Source organism: Macrobrachium nipponense, chromosome 40 (genome assembly GCF_015104395.2).
Source record: "Macrobrachium nipponense isolate FS-2020 chromosome 40, ASM1510439v2, whole genome shotgun sequence".
In the NCBI taxonomy this organism is placed as follows: Eukaryota; Metazoa; Arthropoda; class Malacostraca; order Decapoda; family Palaemonidae; genus Macrobrachium; species Macrobrachium nipponense.
In genome coordinates, this window is record NC_061101.1 from 18047443 (window position 1) to 18061982 (window position 14540).

The 14540-nt window shown below is 35.7% G+C and overlaps 1 protein-coding gene across 4 annotated transcripts in view; it reads right to left on the reverse strand.

Annotated features, from left to right (window-relative positions):
- LOC135211965 (uncharacterized) overlaps positions 1 to 14540 on the reverse strand; it is a 934916-nt gene that overhangs the window by 132768 nt on the left and 787608 nt on the right. The window lies entirely within an intron of this gene.

Here is a 14540-nt window from a genome sequence, read left to right on the forward strand (position 1 = left end):
TTGACATAAAGGTTAGCAGTTCACTGGATATCACGACGGTTTAATACACGTATAAAACAGGTAAAGAAACTATTATATATATATATTATAATATAATATATATATAGATAATAGATAAATGTGTATATATATGATTAATATACTATTATATAATATTATACTATATATCAAATTATATACTATATATATACTATATATACTATATATATATATCATATATATATATAATTATTATAAATATATATAATATATATATCTATATATACCATAGTATATATATATATTATATATAATATCTATATATATAATATATGTGTGTGTGTGTGTGTGTGTGTGTGTGTGTGTAGGTAGATGTTGATGTTGTGTGTCCTATATATATATATATATAGATCTCCCTCCTCTCTTCTCTATATCTCTATCTCTATCTCTCTACTTATCTATTTCTATTGTTATATCTATCTATCTATGTCATATATCTCTCTCTCTCTCTTCTCTCTCTATATATGTAATTCTCCTCCTCGATCTCTCTATCGATCTCTCTTCTCTCCCTCTCTTCTATTATATATATGCGCATAACCACACCAACATCCATAACTTACAGGTTCACTCTTTGACAGAGAGAGAGAGAGAGAGAGAGAGAGAGAGAGACAGAGAGGAACCTAGCAATACTACACAATACTATCATCTATTCAACCATTCACTATTGCTATGCTGAATAAAGGGCTGAAGCGATAAATAACCATCAAATGTCATGTTCTTTCTTAAGTTCCCGTGACAAATGACCGGTTCAATAACCACATGATTTCCAGGGTCCCTCGAGGCTGCGCACCTGAGGCCAGATCCCCTCCGGGCATCTTTACCAATTAACCGAGTGACCATTTGGAAAGGCGAAAAATCAGAGCAGAGCGTTGCGCAACCGGCCAAGCCCGTCATTAAAACTCTGCTGGACTACGACAACGGAGGCGACCATGAGAGAGAGAGAGAGAGAGAGAGAGAGAGAGAGAGAGAGAGAGAATTGAGGTTTCCTACATGTTAAAGAATAAAAAAGGTTAAGCGTTATGCATAGCAATCATAATTTATAATAGTTACACATACATACATACATACATACGTACAGAGAGAGAGAGATGAGAGAGAGAGAGAGAATATATATGTGTATATAACATATATATATATATATATATATATAATATATATATATATATATATATATATAGATATTATATATAATGAAATTATTACCGCTTTACATCATATTTTTTTGCTGGTTTTTCTAACAATAAATATAAGACTCTCGCAAAGATTATAAACTTTTCATCGTAACAAACACACATATACACGCAAGCGAACGCAAGCATATTTCGTACACATAAACCTTAACACATACAAGCACATGTGGGCGAACAGGAAATTAAGCATTTATTGCACGCGTATAAACAGGCGTGGTCATCGGTTTCAACTAAAAAAAAATAATAAAGAAATAAAAAGGTAATTTTCTGGAGGAGAGACTGTGAATGTCCAAAGAAGAATTATTATGGCATAACGCTATAAATGATATTAGCATTTCATTGTCTTCACGTCCGAATGATTTTTATTTCCCGCGAACCAGTTCCTTTTCGTTACACATCTGTCTGATCTGGAAATATATAATCACGGTTTTACCATCAAATCTGGATGAGAGAGGGAGAGAGAAATTAGTGTAACATTCCTTCTCTTCGTTACTTCCAACTGCCTTTTTTATAAGACGAAAAGAGCGACTGCACCTCTCACTGCCTTACCTTTCACAAGAGAGAGAGAGAGAGAGAGAGAGAGAGAGAGAGAGAGAGAGAGAGAGAGAGATTTAAATAACACTTTCACTAGCTGATTCACAAAAGCCAACAGTACTTAAACGGTCTCTCAGCAGTTTGAAGTCTTCCAATGTGCACTCCTTTTAAAACACTTCTTACAGGAACCAGTTCACGTACAAAGTCTTTACAGAATATTCTATTCGCAAAGCATACAGTTCCCTGTAATTTTCGGGACAATTGACATTCTTCGGAGCTCTTCAAGCCTTCCAGTCACAGCGGTGTCAGAAAGTCAATGAGATATCGGGTACATAATGAAACCAGTGTCTCCCAATACTGCACTAAAGAAAACACCTATTCGCGTTTGACAAGACGAACGTTGCGAAAGTTACTCTTTGGGTGTTTCGTCCAAAAAAGTATAGTTTTCGTTCTTCCTTCTGTCTTTAAATGGAGACGACCCCCTCCCCCCCAAAACAAAAAGTCATAAACTCAAACATTTTATGTGTAGACGTCTTTGCTCCAAGAGTCCTCTTCGATTTTTTAACGATGGCTTTCAGGATGAAATGGCATGACTCACTCCTATAACTATCAGGGACGTAGTACACACATGAATAGATGTTCCGCTCTTAAATGTATGTATGTATGTTATGTAATGTTTATATGTGTATTATAAATAAATAAATATATATAATATATATATATATATATATAATATATAGATATATATTTTCTTACTTTCTCTAAATGTAGTATGTATGTTATGCTTGTATGTTTATATGGTATATATAAATAATAAATATATTATATATATATTATATATATATATATATATATATTATTATTATACATTTCATATATTATCTTTTCTCTTTTTAAAATGTTTTAGTGTAAAGGCACGTAAAGTTTTGGTCTTTAAGGGGATGGTGTGGTTCCATTAAATGTAGTTTGTCTTGTGTCTGTGGTGAGTGGAGTTATAATAGCAGAAAGGTGTACTTTTATTATTCATCCTATCAAGACGACCTTTTTATCAAGCATGATATTATTATGTAAATTAATGTTTAGTTGCGTTAAAATTTACATTATTAAAAATAAAGTAAAAAGTTTAGAAATTTTTAATTTTGTTGCTAGTCGTACACATTTTTTATTCTTAATTAAAAATTTGCATTAGAATTAATAGAAAAAAAACGGGAATTGGTCTGCTAAAATAAAATATACTTATAATTATATTACATTACAGCGGTAACTAACTTGCGGGGAAAAGTTGGACGATTTTCTATTTAATATATAAATTTCATCTAGATAGGAACAAGCGTATCTGCCATTGCTAGGATTGTAACCTAAGCCTGGATTTAGATAAACTTACCGAAAAAAAAAAATTTATTTTACTACTAGATTTTCCTACAAGACGCGATTCCCAACTTTGGTAAAGACAAGAGCTTCTAACAACCTCTCCGTCCTGCACTCGATTACACCAAGGCCATGTTCAAATGACCCGACCACTCTCCCGCCAAGCTGTGCAACATCATGCAATCGAGCTGAAGGCCTAAGTCGAGAAAGAAATCATTGATGCATCTGATGGCTGTCTGGATCCGAGTAAGTGGCCAGACACAAGTCAAAATGAGACTCGTGCCCTTTGCAAAAACAAGAAAGATTTCTTTCTCAACTGACTCTCATATTTTAAAAGAGGTCTCTCTTCCTAGTGAGAGTCATCTAGAAGGTTACGAGTTCAAACTATCTATCAGTCTACCTATCTATCGATCGACCTATCTTGTGTTTCATCTGGAATGACCCACAGAGAAGGCGCACCTGGGATGCGAGGTCATCCCGAAGCCGAATAATGTCAGGGGAATGAGGACGTGCCCATGTCTTTGTAGAAACAGTAGTTTTCCATAAAATATTTGTGAAAACATAGCTTTCTATTATGTTCATGAATATGGACCTTATGCTATTTTTACGCGTATCTTCGTCACCTTTTCAACGCACCCCCGTTGCTTATCGTCACTTCTTTCTAAAATATCCAATATTATTATTATTATTTGGGCGGGGGGGAGGGGAAGGGATTATGATGCGTCCACTTCACCCACTTACCTTTTAAAGTCAAGGAGATGGACACCAGAATCCTGAACTTAGTTATGAGAGAAATCAGTTCTCCGATGATGAAACAGAGTAACCTTAATGACGTAGAGAGAGAGAGGGAGAGAGAGAGAGAGAGTTGCTCAATGTCGTTCTTTGTACGACAAAAGAAAAGATAACATTTCCGAGTCAGTAATTATTGCCAATGCGGAAGGCTGCCAATCAAAAGGATAAAAAAGGCATGATTTTAATTACTAAAACCTTGTAGAAATCGAAGTAGGTTAGCTTAATAATTATGACCTCTTCCAGAATAATTAAACATAGTTTATGCTGAATTGCTAATAATAACGGATTTGAATCGTAACCGAAAAAGGAAAAGTGACGAAATTTCTAAACAATATACTATGTAGCTAACATTATACATATTTACATATAAAAACATACAGGTATGAGGATACAGTCCCGGCATTAAAACAGTTTATTTTACACTACAAGAAATTCAGATTACTAAATTAGTGTACAATAAAGATCATAAAAAAATTTATAACTCCTATCTAAAAATTTTGTCTATCTGAGATGCATTTGTCGAGTGTGAGTGAATTCTTTACTGCACTGTATTCTATTTTCAATATTAATCTTGTCGACTTTAATGTTGTCTCATTATCTCCTGTTTCATCATAATTAGTCACTGATTTATCAATAATCTAATTCTGAGCGCTATACATTTTTTGTGTTCGTTTCACAAAATCTTCGCCAACTCAAGTCACGTTCTCGGAGATTCTCAGTAACGTTTTTCTTTGCCAACTTTTGTAAATCTTGTCATCCGAGTTCAAATCTCTCCCTCAGGTTTGACTGTCCAAGGCAAATGAATAATTCACCTCTTTAAGTCTCCAACTAATTTATCGTAAGTTACTGATCCCCTTTCTAAGAAAATGTTTCACTTCTTTGTATCCACAAATGCCTTCATACAGTAAAAATACATACCTTGTTACTAGTATGCTGTATGACTCAAACAAAAGCATTCAAATGCTGACAAGGCCTTGTAAACAAAGCAAGACCCCGTTAGAACAAAGAAAGAAAGATTTGGCAAAACAAAAATTAAATAATCTCAGCTTCGGGAGTTTGAAGTACTTTTGGCATCATGTTTTCGTATCCTCTCCTTGGGTAAGTCTTCTCCTCTCAAAACTTTTAAACAAATCCACCGGGAGTCTGCCAGGCCCTTTTCTTCCGACCTGACCAGCCCACCTTAACGCACCTGTTTACCCTTCCCAAGCACCTTGCCTATCATGCTAGAATATCCATAAAAATGCCCCCTGGAGGCCACGCCCATACCTCGTCTCTGCCCGGCAGACAAAGGTGAGACTGGCAGAAAGGCAGTGAAGTACCCAGGGTACTTGCACTACGCTTGCTACGCCCAGTTCTGACCTTCTGCCGATCCGTTCCTCCGCTGACTTCTTACTCTCTTTCTCAGAGAAGGAAAAAATACCGGATCAGACCTTGGAGCTTCATTCGAAAGTGAACCTCGAATTTCAATCGCTAATTTCATACTTTCAAGAAAAAACATAAGACTGGATTTTGCTGTGCCAGGTTCGCGGCCTCAAGACAATCTTTTCTCATTAGATCTCCCTTGTATGGTTGGGCGGCGTGCCTTCTTCTCCTATCTTTTTATGCTCTCTGTTATTATATACAATAAAATTATATATATATTATAGATATATATATATATATATATATATATATATATGGTATATATATATATATATCCATATATATATATAATGTGAGTGTGCGTGCGTGTGTATCGCAATCTTTTAATATAATTATTGCATGATTAAGAGAACATCACAACAGTCTGTAAGGTACAGCAATTGGTATTTTTTACAAAAAAATTATATCAAACTGCATTTTAAAATCACTATTCAAATAATATCAAAAGGATATAATAAAACAAACGGCAACGGACGCACAATTAAAGATGAGAACAAAATCAGATATTCTTCTTAAGGTAACAAAACAGAAAAAAAATCCGAGCCAAAATAAACCATTGAACATTAAACTGAACAACGCCCTTCTCCATATACAATTATTGTAAATTTCGGTCAATTTTAATATATAAACGTATATTCATGGACACATCCACGTGCCTGCTTAGGTGTAAGTAGTTTGCAAGCGTCACATACGAAAGAAAGTCCAACAGGGAAGGTACAGAGTAAGGAAACGAAGAGAACCAAACTATTCCAAAAGGCGTATAAGATAATACCAGCAAAGACAGTCTCCGGTCTTGCCATAGGTCTGTCATTACTCAACATGAGCGTTCGTAAATTATCGCACGGTTTAATTTCTCCTTCGCTCTATGATGAATAAGAGGGGGTTCTGTTAACTTTAATCATAAAACGGCTTCGATTATGATATTGGGTAAGCCTTTTACAGCCTTATACCCACACCCACAGAGAGAGAGAGAGAGAGAGAGAGAGAGAGAGAGAGAGAGAGAGAGATAATTTCCAAGGCAAATTCCTTCATAATAAGCAAAGCACGAAAATTTATACATATCTAGCATATACAGAAAGTGTGAATCACTAATAACTTGGACAAAAATGATCACATTAAAGCATTCTATTCGTTACTGGCCATACAAGCGTATTTCTTTCAGTTTTGACATGTTGCACTTTCACCAGTACACATCTAATAATGCACACATGTTACTTCATAGCCAACGCTTAATTAGTATTATTCCCATTGTATTTGTCAAGTCTAACGAGAAATACACGTGGGCTTGAAACATGAAAGAGAGAGCTGAAAAAAAAAAAAAAAAGTTTCTTATCAATTAGTTTCAGATTCTGCATTTCATCGTCTGTAGGTCCGCCACCACAAATTTTCGCAACTCACATCCAAAAATGGACAACCAAGAAAACCGCCTCTCTTGGAACAACGAAAGCCTCACATCCCATTAATCAAGGAGTGAATATGTTTCATAATTCTCTCTCTCTCTCTCTCTCTCTCTCTCTCTCTCTCTCTCTCTCTCTCTCTCTTTCTGGTTTCGTTTTCACCTGCAGGTCCCTTATGCAATCGCTGACATTGCGCTGTTGAAATCCAACGACAAGAAATGGTGGTCTATCGGACGGTTGCTGTCATAGGTTGAATAAACATTTATTTGCAACGATGTCTCACAAAATACGCGTTTATTTATCGTAAACTGGCAATTTACAATGCTGCAAAAGCAGTCCTAATAAAACTTCTACAAGAGGACAAATTTCAACGGTCCTTGACCAAGTGGAACGAACGAGGCGACAGCCATTTCATTCCACAGAAAACCGCTATCAGTGGCAATCGCAAATGAGAGGCGACAATAAATAACAATCAAAGCCACATTGATCGGCGACAAATCGCTAACGATCCCCTATAGGCCACCAGGGCGTGAAGCTTCCATATAGGAAAAGGCGAGAGGGATGCTCAATAACAATGATCATAATCGCAGAAGTCATGGACAGAAATAACATTAGAAATGGTTTCTATGTTTAATGGCAATCTTCACTTCAAAGCAACAGGACTTGTTGAAATGTTCCTTATCGTCAAGCGATTTTTTGCTCGAGAGAGAGAGAGAGAGAGAGAGAGAGAGAGAGAGAGAGAGAGAGAGAGAGAGAGAACTTGGACCTATGTCGGCATTCAGTGTTGAAACGGAATTTGACAGTAAAAGGTGTAACAGGAGGAAAACCTCAAAACAGTTGCACTATCAATCAATTGTTAGGAGAGGGTAGAAAGTAATATGGAAGAAATAGAATATGAAAGGTGGTACAGTAAAAGGAACGAAAGGGGTTGCAGCTAATGGCCGAAGGCACGCTAGAAAGAACCTTACAAGTAAAGCCTGCAGTGCACCGCATGAGGTGTACTGACGGCATCATCCCCCTACGAGAGAGAGAGAGAGAGAGAGAGAGAGAGAGAGAGAGAGAGAGAGAGAGAGTCTTGCGGTTCAGAGAAGCGTAACCCATACTAGCATCTTTTTATATCTAAATTTAAGTGCTAATATATAAGCGTAAGAGCGCGTGTGAAGAGCTCAGCTCACATCACAGTCGAAAAGACCTTGCGCAGTCTTTCCTTTCCCTGACCAGGATCGTGAGCTGCCCTTTCGAAATGGAGGCACAGGAAGTGAGCAGTACTGGCCCTCTCTCAGGGGCTCCGGAGCGCCTCGCCCCATTCCCAATGATGACGTCCTTTCATGAAGTGCCCAGGGCGTGGCATTCCACAAGAGCTGGTTCAAGGAACAATGCTCTTATTGTTGTTCTTCGCATGTTGCTGCTGTTTTTTTTATTACAGCTTATTATTTGGCAACGCAAGCCACGATAGGAAAAGTATTATTATTATTATTATTATTATTATTATTATTATTATTTTATTATTATTATTATTATTATGTTCTGAACAGGGAAAACGACCTAAAGAATGAATTGGGAAGGCCATCATAGAAACAACTTTAAACCGGAAAAATTTTTTCGGTTTAGAAAAATTCGGAGAGAAATAAAAGAAGACCAAAGAGAGAAAGAAAAAAAAAGATAAAACAAAAACGAAAAACATGAAAAGAATGGAAAAGCAACACAATATTGGTAAACTTGTTAACATGAAAAACGTAGCAATTAGAAGGAAGAAGAAAAAGACTAAAGGAAGAAGAAGGACGAACAATGTGCAAAAACGTAAGGAAACTAACGCATCGAAAGAAAATGCCTACAACCGAGGAACTGCTCATTCAACGACAACCATTCTGAATCGATTTTCTAGTATCCTTATTTATAATTGGTAATACAGCAAGAAGGGTGAACCTTCAGCTCTCCGCCACCATTGCACAAATTTCCCTGAGCTGGTCCTGTCCTTACTGCGCTGACATTTAGCAAATCATTGTACTCTCTCATACGAATGCAGGGCTTCGAACACACTGGCCTTGACGAGAATTACTTTCCTCGTGTATATTATTCCCCATTGCCTGCTTATAAAAGGATAAGGAAAACAACTATAAATGTGAGAGGAGAGTGTCTATAAGTAATTGAAATTTAAAGAAAAAATTGAAAATCTATTCAGCAAGAAATACATTGATTTTGATTTCTAATTCTTTCTAACCAATAGTAATTGTAAATATTGTATGTATATTTAATTTTGTAATATTTTGTAATACCCTACGTACTAGGTAATGTCTGTGATATTTTTCTGATAATAGATAAAAAAATAAAGAGTTAGAAGAAAGGCTATGTCAGATGAAGAGGAAACGAATACAACATTAAGTAATCACGCATATAGCAATGATATTTAATATTTCCCTACTTTCCCGTATTTTTCAGCTTCCATTAATGTCTAGAGCTCTTCTCTTCCGGAATCTACTCTCAGTAACGTTTTAATGACAAAGTGTCTTACAAAACAAAGAAATCGCGCAGGGTAACGTTCCTTATTTCTAGGATCTCCCTGCAATCCCAGACTGCTTGAAACCGTTGCGAATTCTAAATGCAGTGGCAACGCCCATAACACTGCTTTGCAAGCTTATAACGCGCGCACACGCCCACATTCTCAGACGCCCAATTATGGATTGTGGATCCAGAGCAGTTGCAACACGCCTTGCTTATGACCACGCGCGGCGCTTACAGCTTGAGATGATGATAGATGGAGAACATACTGGACGGTAATATGATTATGCATAAGCTTTTACCACGATATACCGAAGTACGCCCGTCACGACGAAGAGAGAGAGAGAGAGAGAGAGAGAGAGAGAGAGAGAGAGAGAGAGAGAGAAACCCTTCAAGATCAGCAACCATCCCATCGTAAAGTCAAAAGGGGACCAATGCAATAGATTAGCAGTTCACTAACCTCCCGTGTTTAAATATACGTAATACTTCTTTCGTTTTTGATGTGGTAATGGCTCAACATACTTCAAAATCCTCTGTGTCCTTCAGTGACCTAGATCCTACCCTAACGTAACCCCAGAGAGACACCTATGCAAACGGTGAGATTTCCCTGACATCAGCCACCAGAAGACGACATGTTTGCACCAATTCCTATTAACATCAGTGTCAGGACAGGGAAGAAACCCCAAGGAAATAATAATAGCAATCATCATCATCAAGTACGTCGTTGGTCTTTCTCGAGTTGGCTTTTAGGACATTCTAATACTAACACTGAAGTTTAATAAAATCTGAAGAGCCACATTTTACTGAAAAAGAAAACTAAAAAGTGGATTATTTTCATGGAGGATCTATCTGAATTCGACCGTTCGGTAGCGAACAACACAACAGGCCTACATCGTCCAAATTCATTTCAGTTTTTTGTTACCTGAAATATGCCTTGTAATCTGATTGAAGTCTTGAAATATAGTGTTAAATATCCAATGTCTAAATTCATTTCAGTTTTTGGTTACCTGAAGATATGCTTTGTAATCTGAATGAAGTCTTAAAATTTAGTATTAAATATCCATCGTCCAAATTCAGTTGAGTTTTTTGATATCTGAAAATATGCCTTGTAATCTGAATGAAGTCTTGAAATATATTATTCAATAATTTTCAGAAAATAAAGATTGTGTGTCATAAGCCTGAATTGAATTGAATTGAATTGAACTGAATATAGAATCGAGGGCAAAGACCAAGCACTGGGCCTGTAACAATTGCGAATTTGACTGTCAACAGGAAACTTTCTTGTGTACACAATCATCGGTGACCATCGCTATCCATTTACATTTATTATACGGAAGAAAGCGAACCAAGATATGAGAGTTGGGTTATACACTATAAATATGCCATGGCTGCTGGGATAGTGGCTTAAGGCCAACTACTCATTTTGAATGTGTCCCTAATCTAGTTTCCTCTCTATTCTCTGTTCAGGGAAGGAAACAACTGAAGATGGGAGAACAGCGTTTAAGTAAAGCTTAAAAAATAAGCTTTAGTCAAAGCTTAACCAAGAAAGCAAGGAAAATGTACAAGAAGTTTAAATAGAAAACTTTAGTTTTACCAAATCAAACAGAAAATAAGTAAAAACAGTACTGTTGCACAATTTCAAAAGGACAACGGGAAACAGCACAGAGAATTTAACAAGAAAGTGGAATTAAGTCATGTAACGCCTAAAAGGAAACAAACATTCGAATAAAGAAAGAAGAAGGTCGAAAGAAAGCTGCCCACAGGAAATTCCGCCGGAGTGCGAAACACCCACATCATTTGCAACAGCCGTAAAAAACAAGAGGCGGGGAATCAGAACTTACTTTTGTCGTCCTGCCAATTCTCCCAGGAGCTTTCGTACTGTTTAGACCGAAAGTTTAAGGATGGCACGTACCTGTGAAAGAGAGATGAAAACAATAAAATGAATGCTTTAAGCTTTACGAGCTTATTGAAGTAAAATTACCACACTGATATCAATCAAATTTGTTGGATAAATAGTATAAAGTTACTGAACAGAAAATAAATCACTTAGGACACTGCTATATGTATATTTTTATATTTACATGTTTAAGACGTGAGCACAATGAGATCACACGCACATTATGATAAGTACAAATCTTACGTTACGCTGCGTACGGCTTCCAAGATACATCAGATCAAACTCGATACCACACAAGTTATAGAAGTAATGACCCAACGTGAAAGATATCTGGGAAAAACAAAAACCACAACTTTAAGAGAAAAATGACTCAATGGCGGCCAAATTGCCCCATAATTACTCAGCAATGTTTAAACCTAAATTGCACCGTACCTTACGAATAGGTGATCAAATTGCCCAGTTCATTTGCTAATTAAATGTTAATAAATAACAATCAGGACCGGATTCGTGAATGTCTGTGACTGGGAAATTATTAGTTAGTTCTGTAATCTATGTTATTATTTCATCAGTTAAGAAGCCGATTAGCCATGAGAATGAATCCGCTTGGGCTCATCCACTAGACTAGAGGAAGGGGGTGGGGAGGTCTAAAGCCGGGCGCAGTTTCTATAATGAATTAGCATTATATATATATATTATATATATATATATATATATATATATTATATATATATATATATATATATATATATATATAATTATAGATATATATATATATATATTATAATACTATATATATATATATATATATCTATATATATATATATACCCACAAAGTGAGAGAATGGACGTAAGTAAGTCGGAGGAAATTGACAAATAATAGGTAATATAATATGACCAAAATGCAAAGTAGAAGTACTTTCCGAGGGCTGACTTCATCTCTGTGAATAATAGTTTCTTTGTAGGCTTTTCTCTCTCTCTCTCTCTCTCTCTCTCTCTCTCTCTCTCTCTCTCTCTCTCTCTCTCTCTCTTTGTCCCGTTCTGTCTCTTAAATAATGATCATCAACTTATTTAGTATCTTCTCCAGTATTATAAAGATTGCAATAAAAGTCAATACCGGAGCAATTATGCTAGGAACGAAATGTCAAACAAGATTTTTTCTTCCTGTAATTTATCAGTTTCTCTCTCTCCTCTCCTCTCTCATTCTCCTCTCTCTCTCTCAATTTAACCATGTACACGTCGGAATTCTCCCCATGTGTATCTTGAGTCTTTTTTTAATTCAAATCCACTTTTTTTTAGGGCTTCATTCATAGGAATTAGCGAATCGATGGTCACAGAAACCTCACAGCTTCCCTCACCTTTCGTTCGTTCTTGAACCCTTTTTGCCTCGACTCTTTTCATAAAAGTCATCCTACTGGTTCACCTCTCTCTCTCTCTCTCTCTCTCTCTCTCTCTCTCTCTCTCTCTCTCTCTCGTGACGAACCTATGTATTTTAAAAGCTCCCGGAAGAGCCTGATAAAGGAGAAAAAACGCACAAAACAAAATGCGAAAAAAAGTCTTCGTGTAGTATTTTACGTCACGACTTCAGTCGAGAGACCATGGGCATTCTTGTTGCAGGGTGCTATTATAGTTTCCAAATGTGCCAACGGCAAAACAGGTGTACCTTCGTATACTATGGGTTAACATATACATTCACCAACTCGTTGTGACACGCACAACCCCACAAACACTCACACACACACGCGCGCGCTCGCTCGCTTGCATATATGTATATATATATAAAATATATATATATATATATATATATATATATATATATATATATAATATATACACACGTATATGTGTATACTGTATATATTCATATATTCTATACATACACACACACACACACACACACACACACATATATATATATATATATATATATATATATATATATATATATATATATATATATATATATATATGCAGAAGCCAGGTACTATGTCGTACATCTAAGTAAATGGGGATACAATCCACAATGAAGTAAAATCCTCTTGTAGTTTAAAATATATATATCTGTACAAGATATATAACATTTTAAACTACAAGAGGATTTTACTTCATTGTGGATTGTATCCCCATATATATATATAATATATATATATATATATATATATATATATATAATTTATATATATATATATATATATATATATATATATATATATAAATATATATAATTATATTATATATATATATTATATATATATGTGTGTGTACTGAAAAACGTAATGTATTCTAATTCCAGCAATATAATTTCAACCTTCAAAGTGCTAGAGAGAGAGAGAGAGAGAGAGAGGGAGGGAGAGAAGAGAGAGCGAGAAGAGAGAGAGAAGAGAGCTGAGGGCGTGTCTCTGCTGACCTCCTGCGCATTGTCTAAGAGATCACGAAAACAGCTTCACGCCGAATTAATGCTAAGACCTTCGGGTATTACGAGGTCTTGAAAAGGACAGCCTATCCTCCCCCTCTCCCCAGCCTCCCTCCCTCCCTTCCTCACCTCTGTGATCCCGGGGATGAGGTAGACGAGAGAACTCGACTATTGCCGTGATTTTTTTTTAATACTAAAAATATGTTGGGTTTTCATGCATCGTGACATAACCTTAGCGGAGCACACACGAACATTTATACTTTATATAAATATATATCTATATCTATATATCTATTATATATATATATTATATATATATAATAACAACCACATATGAATATATATTATGTATATAACATAACATATATATATATATATATATATATATAATATATATAATATATATATTATATATATATATATATATATATACATATGTGTCATAAGCATCCTGCAATCGTACTCTGACATTTAAACAAATAATCCTGACATCTCACGTTTAGTAGACACCAAATGGGCGTCAATCACCAGCAGCTATAACTGCAGACAAGGAAAAAATCTTATTTCTGGTCCTATCCTTTTGAAACCTGTGAAAAAATAACGCTTCTTTACCTACAACCATCATTTACCAACAAAAGAAAACATGGGAATTTAGTAACGGGTTATATTGTGGCCACCGAAGACCAATCATGAACCAGAATGAGACTGGCGATTTAACGAATACAGGACATACACGGAGCAGAATAGGATTAGAGATTTAATAAATACAGGAAACGGAATTGAGATTTAACAAAAACAAGAAATACAGAAAACAATGAATTTAGAGATTTAACCAATAACAGGCAATACAGGAAACAGAATGGGATTAGAGATTTAACAAAGACAAAACTAATACAATTAGAATGTTCATCATTCACACGTATAGCTGCTCGCGCACGCTCTTTGCAACTATAAATCTATTGCACCATCAGACAACAGCTCCAACGATGGTG